Here is a 15,310-nt window from a genome sequence, read left to right as displayed (position 1 = left end):
AAGTTATATGCATTCAAAAATAATGTATTGTATGGCTATTCACAAATTAACAAAGTATAACAACAATTGTTCTAAAATTTTAGATTTTATGACCTTCCTGTATTCTGGTCCTTCGATCAGGCAACCTCTGAAATAAAATGTGAGTCACATGTGAATTTAAAATTTTCTAGTAGCCAAACTTTAACAAGAAAGAAGAAACAAGTGGAATTAATTGTAACAATTTAATTAACCCAATATATTCAAAATATTTTCATTTTAGTATGTGAGCAATATGTAATTATTAATGAAGTATATATACATTTGAAACAAAATCTTTGAAACTAATTCTGTATTTTACCTTTCCAGCACATTGCAGTTCAGACCAGCCACATTCCAGGCACCCAGGAGCCACACATGGCCAATAGCTGCCACACTGAAGTACAGCTGTGATGTCAGTGGGGGTGGAGGGCCTGAACACCCCTTTTTTTTTGCCACAGGTGAGGGGACAGCCTCTATTTATCAACATTTCTTTTCAGTTCCGACGGTGAAACAAATAGTGGTTATAGAAAAAACTGATAGCAGCAGGAATAAACCACAGGTAAACCACTGCTTACCACCTGAGATCAGACAGTGAACAAAGGATGATGGGGCCACAGGAGAAAAAAAACTATGTCTTCAGATCTGTTGACAGTCTTGACCTTTAATGTTTACATAGGAAGAAAATAGATTAAAGGCACACTTATTTTGCTATTTGACCATGACCCTAATGGTCAGGCTGTGGTTAGCTGTTTTCTCCTGTGGTGTGGGAAACTGAGTGAATATAAGCACCAATCACATGCACACATGTCCAAATGTCCACATGTATTTCGGCGTTTCTTTTTTTTTTTTTTTTTTGAGATGGAGTTTCACTCTTGTTGCCCAGGCTAAAGTGCAATGGCAAGGTCTTGGCTCACCACAATGTCTGCCTTCTGGGTTCAAGTCATTCTCCTACCTCAGCCTCCCGAGTAGCTGGGATTAGAGGCATGCGCCACCGCACCTGGCTAATTTTTTTGTGTTTTTAGTAGAGACGGGATTTCTCCATGTTGGTCAGGCTGGTCTTGAACTCCCGCCCTCAGGTGATCCAACCGCCTCGGCCTCCCAAAGTGCAGGGATTATAGGTGTGAGCCACCACCCCTGGCCACATTTCTGCATTTCTCAACATTATCTTACTAGATATCTAACTTTAAATGGGAAAAAATATCAGTACTTTTATGGTGCCCAATGTTAGAAGGTAACTAGTAATCAACCTGTCATTAAATCTTAGCATTCTGTCTTCACTGGGTGCATGCATTAGTTGGCTATGGCAGCATAATAAACCATCCAAAACTGATTAGTTCATAATTGAAATGCTCAGTCATTTTGGCTGGGCTCAGTGGGGCCATTCTTCTGTTCTCAGCTAAGCTCCTTCAGACATGTATCTATCATGAGCTGCTCATTGACTAGGAAAGCAACTGTGCTTGTAGAGGTGAGCTTCTGCTTCTGGGACTGTCAACAGGGATACCTTGCTTCTCCTCCTCATAGTATCCTATACTCCAGTTGGCTAATATGGGCTTTTTTTTTTTCTTTTTTTGAGATGGAGTCTTGTTCTGTCACCCAGGGTGGAGTGCAGTGGTGCGATATCTGTTCACTGCAAGCTCCACCTCCTGGGTTCAAGTGATTCTCATGCCTCAGCCTCCTGAGTAGCTGCGATTACAGGCGACCACTACCATGCCCGGCTAATTTTTTTGTATTTTTAGTAGAGACGGTGTTTCACTATGTTAGCCAGGATAGTCTCCATCTCCTGACCTCGTGATCCGCCCACGTTGGCCTCCCAAAGTGCTGGGATTACAGGTGTGAGCTACCGTGCCTGGCCTAATATGGGCTTTTTTTTCATGAAGATGGCAGGATTCTGAAAGAAAAACAGAAGCATGCCAGGCATGCTGGCTCATGCCTGTAATTCCAGAATTTTAGTAGGCCAAGGCGGGAGGATCACGTTAGGTCAGGAGTTTGAAACCAGTCTGGTCAACATGGTGAAACGTCACCTCTACTAAAAACACAAAAATTAGCTGGGTGTGGTGGCACACACCTGTAGTCTCAGCTACTCAGGAGGCTGAGTCAGGAGAATTGCCTGAATCTGGGAGGTGGAGGTTGCAGTGAGCCGAGATCATGCCACTGCCCTCCAGCCTGGGTGACAGAGAGAAAGACTCCTCTCAAAAAAGGAAAAAAACAGAGAAAAGAAAAGAAAAACATAAGCAGTAAAACTGTTTGAGCCTAGGCTCCAAACCAACACATTGTCATGTTCTCAGGTTTCTACTGCCATGAGCAAATAAGGCCAGCCAGATCAAGCGTTTGGAAAATAGATTCTGAATCTTCATGGGAATGGCTGTAAAAGCACCTGTCAATGTACATGGGTACAGGAGGGATGAAAAATTGCTACCATATTTGCAATCAGTATCCTTCTGCTTGTTTTTTTGTTTTTTTTTTTTTTTTTTTTTTTTTTTTTGAGATGGAGTCTCCTCACTCTGTCACCAGGCTGGAGTGCAGTGGCGCGATCTTGGCTCACTGCAACCTCCGCCTCCTGCGTTCAAGTGATTCTCATGCCTCAGTCTCCTGAGTAGCTGAGATTACAGGCCTGCACCACCACACCCAGCTAATTTTTGTATTTTTAGTAGAGATGGGGTTTCTCCATGTTGGCCAGGATGGTCTCGATCATCTGACGTCGTGATCTGCCCAATTCAGCTTCCCAAAGTGCTGGACTTACAGGCGTGAGCCACCGTGCCCAGTCCATTCTGCTTTTTCTGCATATGCGGTCTGTAGAACTCTTCAACATCAAAAAATTGTCCAAACACCCACAGCTACTGAGTGGCTTGGGCCAGGACTCAGGATCAACTCTGTCTAACTCCAAAGCCTATGTACCTCCATGGATCACACTACTCAAGTAGCTGTCGTAGACTCTTAAAATCCTGGAGAGTGACATTTCTAAAATAAAAGCCAGATTGCTTGTAGATGTGTGCCCATAAAGTATTTTTTATTATTGGGAAAAATCTCAAGAAATTACTGAAGCGCATAGTGGCCCAAATCTGTAATTCCAACACTTTGGGTGGCTGAGATGGGAGAATCATTTAAGCTCAGGAGCTCAAGTGCAGCCTGGGCAACATAATAAGATCCTGTCTCAATAAAAGAAATTAAAAAAATTAACCAGGCATGATGATACTCAGGTGTCCAGGGCAGGAGGATTGTTTAAGCCTGGAAGGTGGAAGCTGGATTAAGCCATGATTGCTTACACTACTGCACTCCAGCCTGGTTGATAGAGTGAGACTGTCTCAAACAAAATGAAACAAAAACAAAAAAGAAATTGCAAAAGCATTTTGAAAGAACATAGAATAATTTGGAAAAAATAGCTGACATAGCTGATATAGAGTAATTTGGAAAACATAACTTGTTTTAGATAATCAAAACCCAACAACACATCGCTTATTTTTTATCATAGAACAAATTTGAGGCCAGTTGTGGTGGCTCACACCTGTAATCCCAGCACTTTGGGATGCCGAGATGGCAGATCACCTGATGTTGGGAGTTCAAGACCAGTCTGACCAACATGGTAAAACCCCGTCTCAAAATACAAAATTAGTCGAGTGTGGTATCTCGCGCCTGTAATCCCAGCTACTCAGGAGGCTGAGGCATGATAATCATTTGAACCCAGGAGGCAGAGGTTGCAGTGAGCCGAGATTGTGCCACTGCGCTCCAGCGAGACACTGTCTCAAATAATAATAATAATAAATAATAATAATAATAATAAAAACGTGGAAATTTTTAAAAGAAAATTTCAGAGAACTTAAATTTAACATAGTTTAATTGAGCAAAGAATAATTTGCAAATTAAGCAGCCTGTGGGTCCTGAGTAGCCTCAGAGAGACTCCAGCACAGCCACATGGTAAAAAAGAGTTATGCACAGGGAAAGCAAAGTGACATACAAAGAATAGAAGTGGTACAGAAACAGCCAGATTAATTACAGCTTGGGATTTGCCTTATTTGAATATGGTTTGAGCAGTTGATGTTCTTTTATTGGCACAAACATAGTGGTTGGTACAAGAATAGGTAAAAACCTATTTAGATATCCAGTTAGGTTTTAGTTGACTATGTACCGAAAAACCTATTGACCAAAATTAAACATTAAAGGAGTTAGCTTTAGGCTATAATTAATTTAACAATATCTCCCATTTGGTTAGTTTCTCAATTTTGAGAAATAACCCAAAACTTTAGACATTATTACCTTGTCACCATCAAAAATTTACTTATGACTGGGTGCAGTGGCTCATGCCTGTAATCCCAGCACTTTGGGAGGCCAAGGCAGGCAGATCACAAGGTCAGGAGTTCAAGACCAGCCTGGCCAATATGGTGAAACCCCATCTCTACTAAAAATACAAAAATTAGCCGAGCCTGGTGGTGGGCACCTGTAATCTCAGCTACTTGGGAGGCTGAGGCAGGAGAATCCCTTGAACCTGAGAGGCAGAGGTTGCAGTGAGCTGAGATCATGCCACTGCACTCCAGCCTAGGTGACAGAGTGAGACTCTGTCTCAAAAAAAAAAAAAAAAAAAAGAAAAGAAAAAAAAAAGACATATTTAGTCTCAATTTCCACTGTAAAATAGTAGAACTGTGGGTTTTGTAAAGTGAAAAACAGGACTTTGGGTTACTATTGTTTAAAAGGATTACAGTAGAAGAGACCTCCTTGTATTGAAATCTGCTGTATACAAAAGAAAAACAAGACCTCATCAGTTTTAGAATCTACCTATTTCTTTAAATTTTCAGTTTGACTATGTCACATTTAGCATGCATGACTCCATTTTGGTTTGTTTTGGTCTATTTGGGCCTAGTGAACAAGCTCAGTCCAGAATGATGGCCTCTAATAATTTTGTTTAAAAAAATTCCCCTCTTTTGATTAAGTTTTCACATAGGTCAGAGTGTCACCAAACCTCAGGGTTTTAGTGTCACTCTCAGTTTCCATTGTTTTAGGTTTCTGTTCTTATCAGATCATTCATAGGTTATGGTGTTCTCACGGTCAAATACATCTTCAAGTTTTCATCATTCCAGTTAAAGAGAGACCACTTGACATTCTAGAGATGACTGCATGCAAAGATTTTTAAGTTTTGAGAGCATAGAGTGCAGTAGGAAGACTATTATTTTGACTATCAGGAAAATAATATCAAGAGTTTGAAGTATGGTTTTATTTATTTATTTATTTTGAGACAAAGTCTTGCTCTTGCCACGCAGGCTGGAGTGCAATGGCACGATCTCGGCTCACTGCAACCTCTACCTCCGGGATTCAAGGGATTCTCCTGCCTCAGCCTCCCAAGTTGCTGGGATTACAGGTGTGTGTCACCACAGCTGGCTAATTTTTGTATTTTTAGTAGAGAAGGGGTTTCAACATGTTGGCCAGGTTGGTTTCAAACTTCTGACCTAAGGTGATCCACCTGCGTTGGCCTCCCAAAGTGCTAGGATTTCAGGCATGAACCACCATGCCCAGCCTGAAGTATGCTTTTTAACCAAGGTCCCCATTGAACTAACCAACTATGATTAAATAGATCAAATGATTAGCTAGATAAGTTGTCTCCTCATTTCAACCAAGCAGTGTGTTCATTAATCCCCTACAACTGAATCTCTGTGATACTCAATGTATTTCTCCATGTGTAACTACAAATACTAGCAACTGCACAGATACTTCTCTGTTTATCTAGTAAGTAAACTAGATACATTCTTTTATTTAGCATGACTTTAGTAAAAAATTTTAAAGTCTATTGGGTAACCAAAGCCTTTACAGTAGAATCTGCTATAGAGCGTATTATGGAAGATAAATTTCTAACCATTGCCTCATTTACTCTAAACCTTTGAAAGAAAGACCTAACAAATCATGACCACTCAGAAGAGTAATGGCCTCCTGGCAATGCTCTCTAACTTATTCTGAATAAGTTTCTCTTTAAGTTAATGTTGCTCCAAGAGCAGTGGATCAATATTCTGTTTCTTAAATTATGAGGCAAAAAATTTCCCATGTCACATTTAGCAAGAATGTGAGAAATTTCCCATTTCTCACCGACAGTGGCCCTTCATCTTTTACCTATCCAGATGTAAGTTTGTTGATGTATTTGGCTGCAAAACCATGAGTGCACATAAGAGATCCCTTTTTTATTTCTGTTGTTTGTAGAGCCATAAAAAAGTGATCTAGGAGTGTCATGATAGCAGAGATGTCTTCATTTTTGATATTCTGGAAAAAGCTATCTATGTCAAGGTTGCCATCTGCTTTTGAGGAGAAACTTCTCTGCTTAGATTTACCTAAAAATCTCCAATTAAGATATCCAATATGATTGCAAGAGTTTAGAGGGCCCCTTGTGAGTTTAAAGATTATGAACCCAAAGTTTAAGGTCCCAAAGTCTTCATGCAGTGCAAGTGGCAAGCGGACTCAATCTCTTTGCTCTAGATTATAAAAGGTTTTCCTGTTCCCAGTCAATAGACTATTAAAAGTTTTTCTGGCCAGGTGCAAAGGCTGAACAGGTTCTCACTGTGATGAATGAGTGGGTTACAGTGAACAGGTTCCTTCTGTAATGAATGAGTGGGTGAGAGTGAACAGGTTCTCACTGTGTTGAATGAGTGGGTGACAGTGAATAATTTCCCACTGTGATGATTGAGTGGGAGACAGTAACAGGTTCCCACTGTGGTGAATGAGTGGCTGACAGAGAACAGGTTCTCACTATGGTGAATAAGTGGGTGAGAGTGAACAGGTTCCACTGGGGTGAGTGAGTGACTGACAGTGAAGAGGTTCCCACTGTGGTGAATAGGTGTCAGACAGTGAACACATTCCCCCTGTGATTAATGAGTGGGAGACAGTGAACAGATTCTCACTGTGATGAATGAGTGTGTAACAGTGAACAGGTTAATCCTGTAATAAATGAGTGGGAGGCAATGAACAGGTTTCCAATGTGATGATTGTGTGGGTGACAGTGAACAGATTCCCACTGTGGTGAATGAGAAGCTGAAATTGAACAGGTTCCTACTGTGGTGAATGAATGCCTGACAGTGAACAGGTTCCCACTGTGGTGAATGAAAAGTTGAAATTGAAATGTTCCTACTGTGGTGAATGAATGCCTGACAGTGAACAGGTTCCCACTGTGATGAATGAGTGGTTGATTATGAAAACATTCCCACTGTGATGAGTGAGTGGGTGTGAGTGAACAGGTTCTGACTGTGGTGTATTAGTGGGTGAAAATAAAGTTTCCCACTGTGATGAGTGAGGGGCTGACAGTAAACAGGTTCCCACTGTGGTGACAGAGTGGCCAACAGTGAACAGGCTTCTATAGTGGTGAACGAGTGGGTGACAGTGAACTGGTTCCCACTATGATGAATGAGCGGCTGAAGGGAAAAAGTTCCCACTGTGGTGAATGAGTGGGTGACAGTGAAAAAAATTCTAAGATGGTGAACCTGTGGATGACAGTGATCAGGTTTCTCCTGTAATTAATGAGTGGCTGACAGTAAACAGGTTTGCACTGTGATGAGTGAGTGGGTGACACTGAACAGGTTCTACTGTAATGAATGAGTGGGTGACAGTGAACACGTTCTCACAGTGATGAATGTGTTGGTGACAGTGAACAGATTTCCACAGTGGTAAATGAGTGGGTGAGAGAGAAGAGGTACCCACTGTGATGAGTGAGTGGGTGACAGTGAAGAGTTTCCCACTGTGGTGAAAGGGTGGTTGAGAGTGAACAGATTCCCACTGTGATGAATGAGTGATTGACAGTGAACAGGTTCCTGCTGTGATGCATGAGTGGGTGTCAGTGAACAAGTTCTCCCAAAGATGAATGAATGGGTGACAGTGAACTGGTTTGCACTATGCTGAATGAATGGCTGAAAGTAAACAGGTTCCCATTGTGGTGACTGAATGGGTGACAGTGAACAGGTTCCCACTGGGATAAATTAGTGACTGACAGAGAATAGGTTTCGACTGTGGTGAATGAGTAAGCGACAGTGAACAGGTTCCCACTCCGGTGACTGAGTGACTGACAGTGCACAGGTTTCTACTGTGGTGATCGAGTGGGTGACAGTAAACTTGTTCCCACTGTGGTGAATGAGTGGCTGACGGGGAAAAGGTTTCCATTGTGATGAACGAGTGGCTGACACTGAACAGGTTCCTACTGTGGTGAATGAGTGTGTGACTGTCAACAGGATTCTACTGTTTTGAACGAGGGGGTGACAGTGATCATGTTCCTCTGGTAATGAATGAGTGGGTGACAGTGAACAGGTTGCCACTGTGATTAGTGATTGGGTGAAAGTGAAAAGGTTTCTACTGTGGTGGACAAGTGGATGACAGTGAACAGTTCCTACTGTGGTGAATGAGTGACTGAGAGTAAACAGGTTCCCACTGTGATGAATGAGTGGGTGACAGTGAACAGGTTTCCAGTGGGTAAATGAGTGGGTAAGAGTCAACAGTTTAGCACTGTGATGAGTGAGTGGGTGACCATGAACAGGTTCCTGCTGTGGTAAATGAGTGGCTGAGAGTGAACAGGTTCCCACTGTGATAAATGAGTGGGTGACAGTTAGTAGGTTCCCACTGTGATGAGTGAGTGGCTGACAGTCAACAGGTTCCCACTGTGGTGAATAAGTGGCTGACTGTGATCAGTTTCTCACTGAGATAAATGAGGGGATGACAGTGAACAGGTTCCCACTGTGATGAGGGAGTGGGTGAGAGTGAACAAGCTCCCACAGTATTGAGTGGGTGACAGTGAACAGGTTCCCATTGTGATGAGTGAGTGGCTGACAGTGAACAGGTTTTCAGTGTGGTGAATGAGTGCCTGACAGTGAACAGGTTCCTACTGCGATGAAAGAGTGGGAGACAGTGAACAATTTCACACTGTGATGGATGAGTGAGTGACAGTGAACAGGTTCCTCCTGTAATAAATGAGTGGGAGACAATGAACAGGTTCCCATTGTGATGAATACGTGGGTGACAGTGAACAGGTTACCACTGTGATGAATGAGTGGCTGACAGTGAACAGGTTACCAATGTGATGAATGAGGGGCTGACACTGAAAATGTTGCCACTGTGGTGAATGAGTGGGTGACAGTGAATAGGTCCCACTGTGATGAGTGAGTGGGTGACAGTGAATAGGTTTCCAGTGTGATGAATGAGTGAGTGACAGTTAACAGGTTCCCATTCTGGTGACTGAGTGGATGACAGTGAACAATTTTATGTTACAGTGAATGAGTGGGTGACAGTGAATTGGTTCCCACTGTGGTGAATGAGTGGCTGAGAGGAACAAGTTGCCACTGTGATGAATGTGTGGCTGACAGTGAACAGGTTCCTATTGTGTTGAAGGAGTGGGTGACTGTGAACAGGTTTCTGCTGTTTTGAATGAGTGGTTGACAGTGATAAGGTTGCTCCCATAATGAATGAGTGGGTGACAGTGAACAGGTTCCCACTTTGATTAGTGATTGAGTAACAGTGAACAGGTTTCTACTGCTGTGAAAGAGTAGGTGATAGTGAACATGTTTCTACTGTGGTGAATGAGTGGCTGACAATAAACAGGTTCCCACTGTGATGAATGAGTGGGTGATAGTGAATGGGATTCTCCTATAATGAATGAGTGGGTGACAGTGAACAGGTTTCCACTGTGATGAATGAGTGACTGACAGCAAACAGGGCTTCACTGTGGTAAATGTGTGGGTGAGAGTAAACAGGGTTTCACTGTGGTAAGCGTGTGGGTGAGAGTGAACAGGCTCCAACTGTGGTGAATGAGTGGTTGACAGTGAACAGGTTCACACTGTGATGACTGAGTGTGTGACAGTGAACAGGTTCCCAATGTGGTGAATGAGTGGCTGACAAAGAACAGGTTCTCACTGTGGTTAATGAGAATGAGTGAGAGTGAACAGGTTTCCACAGTGGTGAATGAGTGGCTGATAGTGAACAGGTTCTCACTGTGATGAATGAGAGAGTGACAGTGAACAGCTTTCTCCTGTGATGAATGAGTGGATGACAGTGAACAGGGTTCCACTGTGACGAATGAGTGGGTTACAGTGAACAGGTTCCCAGTGTGATGAATGAGTGGGTGACAGTGAACAGGCTCCCACTGTGTTGGGTGAGTGGGGGAAAGTGAAAACTTTCCCACTGTGGTTTGTGAGGGGCTTACAGTCTATAATATCCCACTGTGGTGAATATGTGACTGACAGTGATTAGTTTCCCACTGTGATAAATAAGTGGGTGACAGTGATTAATTTCCCACTGTGATAAATAAGTGGATGACAGTGAATAGGTTCCCACTTTGGTGAGTGAGTGGCTGACAGTGAACAGGTTTCCAGTGCGGTAAATGAGTGCCTGACAGTGAACAGATTCCCACCGTGATGAATGAGTGGGAGACAGTCAACAGTTTCCCACTGTGATGAATGAGTGGGTGATAGTGAACAGGTTCCTCTGTGATAAATGAGTGGGAGGCAATGAACAGGTTACCACTGTGATGAATGGGTGGGTGACAGTGAACACGTTCCCACTGTGATGAGTGAGTGACTGACAGTAAACAGGTTCCCACTGTGGTGAATGAGTGGGTGACAATGATCAGGTTCCTCTTGTAATGAAAGAGTTGGGGACAGTGAATAGGTACCCACTGTGATAAATGAGTGACTGACAATAAACAGAATCCCACTGTGATGAGTGAGTAGGTGACAGTGAACAGGTTCCCACTGTGGTGAGTGTGTGGCTGACAATGAACAGGTTCCCACTGTGATAAATGAGTGGGTGATAGTGAACAGGTTCCCACTGTGATAAATGAGCGGGTGATAGTGAACAGGGTCTCAGTGTGGTAAATGAGTGGGTGAGAGTGAATAAGTCCCACTGTGATGAGTGAGTGGGTGACAGTGAACAGGTTCCCACTGTGGTGTGTGTGTGGCTGACAATGAACAGGTTCCCACTATGATAAATGAGTGGGTGACAGTTAACATGTTCCCACTTTGATGAGTGTGTGCATGATGAAGAAAAGGTTCCCACTGTGATGAATGTGTGGGTGACATTGGAGAGGTTCACACTCACACTGCAATGAATTAGTGGGTCACAGTGAACAGGTTCCTCCTGTAATGAATGAGTTGGTGACAGTGAACAAGTTTCCACTGTGATGAATGTGTTGCTGACAGTGAACAGGTTTCTATTGTGGTGAATGAGGGGGTTACTGTGAACAGGATTATGCTGGTTTGAACGAGTGGCTGACAGTGATCAGGTTCCTCCTGTAAGAAATGAGTGGATGAGAGTGAACATGTTCTCACTGTGATTAGTGATTGAGTGACAGTGAACAGGATTCTAACGTGGTGAAAGAGTGGGTGACAGTGAATACCTTCCCACTGTGGTGAATGAGTGACTGACAGTTAACAGGTGCCCACCATAATGAATAAGTGGGTGAAAGTAAAAAGGTTTCCACTGTGATGAATAACTGGTTGAGAGTGAACAGGGTTCCACTGCGGTAAATAAGTGGGTAAGAATGAACAGGTTCCCACTGTGGTGAATGAGTGATTGACAGTGAATAGGCTCCCACTGTGATGATTGAGTGTGTGACAGTGAACAGGTTCCCACTGTGATGAATGAGTGGCTGACAGAGAACAGGTTCTCACTGAGTTGAATGAGTGGGTGAGAGTGAACAGGAATCCACAGTGGTGAATGAGTGGCTGACATCGAACAGGTTCCCACTGTGATGAATGAGTGGGTGACAGTGAACACGTTTCTTCTGTAATGAATGAGTGGATGACAGTGAACTGGTTCCGACTGTGATGAATGTGTGGGTGACAGTGAACAGGTTTCCACTGTGATGACTGAGTGGTTGACAGTGAACAGGATCCCCTATGGTGAGTGGGTGACAGTGAACAGGTTTCCACCGTGATGAGTGAGAGGTTGACAGACAAAAAGGTCCCCCTGTGGTGAATATGTGACTGATAGTGATCAGTTTCCTACCTTGATGAATAAGTGGGTGACAGTGAACAGATTCCTACTGTGATGAATGTGTGGGTGGCAGTGAACAGGATCCGACTGTGGTGAATGAGTGGCTGACAGTGAATAGGTTCCAACTGTGATGAATGAGTGGGTGGCACTGAAAAATTTTTCCTGTAATGAATGAGTGAGTGACAGGTGAACTTTGGTTCCCAAAGTGGTAAATGTCGTGGGAGTGAATATGTTCCCACTGTGATGAGTGAGTGGATGACAGTGAACAGGTTTCCACTGTGGTGAGTGGGTGGCTGATAGTGAACAGTTTTCCACGGTGATGAATGAGTAGGTGACAGTGAACATGTTACCACTGTGATGCGTGAATGTGTGATAAAGAACAGGTATTCACTGTGATGAATGTGTGGGTGACATTGAACAGGTTTCTACTGTGATGAATGAGTGTGTTACACTGAACAGGTTCCTCCTGTAATGAATGAGTTGGCGACAATGAACAGGTTCCCACTGTGATTAATGTGTGAGTGAAAGTGTACAGTTTCCCACTGTGATGAATGAGTGGCTTACAGTGAACAGGTTCTGTTTGTGATGAATGAGTGGGTGACAGTGAACAGGTTCCCACTGTGATGAGTGAGTGGCTGACAGTACTGTGGTGAATGAGTGGGTGACAGTGAATAGGTTCCAACTGTGATGAATGAGTGGCTGACAGTGAACAAGTTTCTACTGTGGTGAACGTTTGAAGAACAGTGAACAGGTTCCCACTGTGGCGAATAAGTTGCTAACAGTGAACAGATTCCCACTGTGATGAATGAATGCGTGACAGTGAACAGCTTCCTGGTATAATAGATGTGTGGTTGACAGTGAACAGTTTCCCAGTATGATAAGTCAGTGGGTAACAGTGAACAGGTTCTCATTGTGGTGAATGAGTGGGTGGGAGTGAACAGGTTCCCATTGTGGTGAATGAGCAACTGACAGTGAACAGGTTTTCACTTTCATGAGTGAGTGGGTGAGAGTTGACATGTTGCCACTGATGAATGAGTGGGTGACAGTGAACAGGTTCACATTATGATGAATAAGTAGGTGACAGTCAACGTTTTCTCACTGTGGTGAATGAGTGGGTGAGAGTGAACAGGTTCCCACTGTGGTGAATGGGTAACTGACAGTGAACAGGTTCCCACTGTGGTGAGTGAGAGGGTGACAGTGAAGATATTCCCACTGTGATCAGTAGGTGAGAAGGAATAATATCCCAGTGTGATGAATGAGTGAGTGACAGTGAACCAGTTCCCACTGTGATTAGTGTTTTGGTAACATTGAACAGGTGTCTACTGCGGTGAAAGAGTGGGTGAAAGAGAACACGTTCCCACTGTGGTGAATGAGTGGCTGACAGTGAACAGGTTCCCACTGTGATGATTGACTCAGTGCCAGTAAACACTTTCCTCCTGTAATGAATGAATGCGTGACAGTGAACAGGTTTCCACTCTGATGAATCCGTCGGTGACAATGAACAGGTTCCCAATGTGGTGAATGTGTGGGTGACACACTGAACAGGTTCCCACTATGATGAATGACTGTGTGACAGTGAACAGGCTCCTATTGTGGTGTGTGTGTGGGAGACAGTGAACAGGTTAACTTTGTGATGAATGAGTGGGTGACAGTAAGAGGTTCCCACTGTGATAAGTGAGTAGGTGAAAGTGAACAGGTTCCCACTGTGATGAATGAGTGGGTGACGGTGAACTGGTTCCCACTATTGTGAATGAGTGGGTGTTGGGAGAAAAGTTGAGTGTTGGGAGAGAAGCTGAGGCAAGGCTTACATGTCTGCTAGACTTGCTGGCTCCTTGCTTCTAGCGCTCCCATTATCTCAAGCAGCCATACGTTTTTCATTCACTTGATACACTGTTTCTTTCAACCCCCACATCCTCACCACCTGGCTGTTTGTTTGTTTGAGTAACAATAAATAGCCTGGGCTCCCAGAGCTCGGGGCCTTCGCAGCCTCCACACTCACAATGGCCCCTGGTCCCACTTTCTCTCTCAAACTGTCTTTTTCTCATTCCTTTGACTCCACAGGACTTCATCACCCCCACGACCTGGTGTTGGGTCTGATAACCCCAACAGGGGGTGAGAGTGAACAGGTTCTCAATGTGGTGAGTGAGTTTGTGACAATGAACATGTTCACACCGTTATGAGTGAATGGGTGAGAGTGAACAGGTTCCCACTGTGGTGAATGAGTGGCTGACAGTCAACAGGTTTCCACTGGGATGAGTGAGTGGGTGAGAGTCGATAGGTTTCCACTGCGATGAATGAGTGGGTAACAGTGAACAGGTTCACATTATGATGAATGGATGAATGAGTGGGTGACTGTCAACATTTTCTCCTGTGGTGAATGAGTGGATGAGAGTGAACAGGTTCCCACTGGGGTGAATGAGTGGCTGACAGTGAACAGGTTTCCACTGTGGTTAGTGAGAGGGTGACAGTGAAGATATTCCCACTGTGATCAGTGAGTGTGTGAGAAAGAATAGGATTCCAGTGTGATGAATGGGTTGGTGACAGTGAACAGGTTCCAATTGTGATGAATGAGTGGGTGACAGTGAACGAGTTCCCATTGTGATTAGTGTTTTGGTGAAATTGAACTGATTTCTCCTTCAGTGAATGAGTAGGTGAAAGAGAACACACTCTTATTGTGGTGAATGAGTGGCTGACAGTGAACAGGTTCCCATTGTGATGTATGACTCAGTGCCAGTAAACAGTTTCCTCCTGTAATGAATGAGTGCATGACAGTGAACAGGTTTCCACTCTGATGAATCTGTCGGTGACAATGAACAGGTTCCCAATGTGGTGAATGTGTGGGTGACACTGAACAGGTTCCTACTATGATGAATGAGTGGGTGACAGTGAACAGGTTCCTAATGTTGCATGTATGGGAATGACAGTGAACAGGTTAACACTGTGATGAATGAGTAAGTGACAGTGAAGAGTTTCCCACTGCGATGAGGGAGTGGGTGAATATGAACAGGTTCCCAATGTGGTGAGTAAGTTTGTGACAGTGAACAGGTTCCCACTGTTATAAGTGAGTGGGTGAGAGTGAACTGGTTCCCATTGTGGTGAATGAGTGGTTGACAGTGAACAGGTTCACACTGTGATGAGTGAATGGGTGAAACTGAAAATGTTTCCAATGTGGAGAATGAGTGGGTGACACTGAACAGTTTCCCACTGTGATGAGTGAGTGGGTGACAGTGAACAGGCTTCAACTGTGATGAGTGAGTTGGTGACAGTGAATGGGTTCCCACTGTGATTAATGAGTGGCTTACATTGAGCAGGTTCCCAATTTGATGAATGAATGGCTGACAGTGAACAGGTT

The 15,310-nt window shown here is 43.8% G+C and overlaps 1 protein-coding gene across 1 annotated transcript in view; it reads left to right on the top strand.

The window, feature by feature from the left end:
- The window catches only part of LOC112612817 (zinc finger protein 724-like), a 518,258-nt gene that overhangs the window by 345,332 nt on the left and 157,616 nt on the right, over positions 1-15,310 (top strand). The gene's annotated exons all lie outside the window — the stretch shown is intronic.

This window comes from Theropithecus gelada, chromosome 19, assembly GCF_003255815.1.
Source record: "Theropithecus gelada isolate Dixy chromosome 19, Tgel_1.0, whole genome shotgun sequence".
Taxonomy (NCBI): domain Eukaryota; kingdom Metazoa; phylum Chordata; class Mammalia; order Primates; family Cercopithecidae; genus Theropithecus; species Theropithecus gelada.
The sequence above is the reverse complement of the archived record's forward strand: the minus strand, read 5'-3'. Positions and strand labels throughout refer to the sequence as shown.